Source organism: Sinocyclocheilus anshuiensis, unplaced genomic scaffold, assembly GCF_001515605.1.
Source record: "Sinocyclocheilus anshuiensis isolate Anshui unplaced genomic scaffold, SAMN03320099.WGS_v1.1 scaffold1082, whole genome shotgun sequence".
In the NCBI taxonomy this organism is placed as follows: domain Eukaryota; kingdom Metazoa; phylum Chordata; class Actinopteri; order Cypriniformes; family Cyprinidae; genus Sinocyclocheilus; species Sinocyclocheilus anshuiensis.
Genome location: NW_015542379.1, coordinates 360,574 through 362,192, shown reverse-complemented (window position 1 = coordinate 362,192; position 1,619 = coordinate 360,574). Strand labels below are relative to the sequence as shown.

General features: G+C 34.7%; 1 protein-coding gene across 3 annotated transcripts in view; it reads right to left on the bottom strand.

Annotated features, from left to right (window-relative positions):
- LOC107692470 (SH2 domain-containing adapter protein F-like) overlaps nt 1–1,619 on the bottom strand; it is a 113,924-nt gene that overhangs the window by 22,871 nt on the left and 89,434 nt on the right. The gene's annotated exons all lie outside the window — the stretch shown is intronic.

Genomic DNA, 1,619 nt, shown 5'->3' with positions numbered 1-1,619 from the left:
TATATAAACAGGGTGCCCACATCTAATAAATTCAATAAAATGTCTAATAAATTTCCCAGGATTTTCCATTGCCTTTTCAAGTGTTGCTGTATTTTTAAAGCATTTTGCATTGACAAAAATTACTTTCTAGTCAATTTTTGAGAAAACATACCCCCCTCCCAAAATAAATAAATAAATAAATTACGACAGTCCTACAGTCCTGGAAATCACCATTTCAAAATGTTCTGATATTTCCAAGAAATAACATACACACTAAATATTATTTCATAAGAAGAAGAAGAAAATCTGTTCATTTCTGTCTCAGAATAGAAGAGGAGGAAGAAGAAGAAACTGAAAGAGTTTTAAATGAAAAACAAAAGCACAGACATATAAAGTCACACTGTGAAATTAAATGTGACATTCTGAGATATAAAGTCAAATTCAGGAGAAATAAAGCAGCAATTATGAGAAATAAAGTCACATTGTGATATATAAAACCGCACTGTGATTCATGAAGTCAAGATACAAAGCTTAAGACTCAACAAAACTATCCATTTGCTCTTCATTTAGTCTCATTATAGATCAGGAGAAACAACTGAGATGTTAAGAGGTTTGATTAGTGATTTCTCTTTCCTACAGACTCCGAGATCTGCGCAGAGGTGTAAAGTATTGGAGTAAATGTAACTAATTTCTGTATTTCAGTATCTCTTCAGATACTTTGTAGTTTACTGAGTACCAAAGATATTAGCCAATTTTACTCTCTACTTCGCTACATTTTTGAATGAGTATCTGTACTCTTTACTCCACTGCATTTCTAATGTGTCGCAGTTACACATTACATTTTGCATGACATCTAGCTTTTCTGCAGCAGTTTATTTGTGCTACAAAAGACGTGAGGCTGCGAATGTACTGCATCTTGTGCGTTTTGCCCTTACTCACCTAAACAGGTCAACAAGGCTACTTCATGTGAATGCGAGCTCCTCAGCAAGTAGTTGTGAATCACAGGTGTTTTATAAATGAGACGACGACATCAGCCGAAATCAGCAAATCCAGTGCAAGAAAGGCTTTGACGTTTTAATTTTACTTAACATTGTTTTATTTATCCGTTATACTGGAGACATTTTTGAAATTTTTTTTTTTTGGCAATTGTGGGTGCTCAGTTTTATTTTGGTTTTAGAAAATAAACGTGATTGCTCTCCTCTCAATCAGCTCTTTCTTGTTTTTGTTACATGCTCTCTGTGCCTTGTCTTGGGCTTTTATATCACTTCTGTCTCCCGTGGTGTTTGTAGTCAGTTTGTATCTGATCTTTGTTAGCCTCCTGTATATATATATATATATATATATATATATACATCCCTAGTGTTTCTTTAGTTCCTTGTGAGTTGCTGAATGTAATGTTTACCCGTCATTCTGTTCTTTGTTCCCTTTGGCTTATTGTTTGTTCTAGTTTTGCCATTAAATCCCTGCTCATAGACCCTTGGCTCTGCCTGTTTTCTCCAGCTTCTACACTACGTTACAGTTTTTCACTGGCATGTCTCTTTGTCTAGTGCATCTTTGAGCCTATATTTATTATAAGTAAAACACTTAAGTACAGTTAAAACCAGATACTCAAACCTCCGGTTTCACGGACAAGGCTTAAG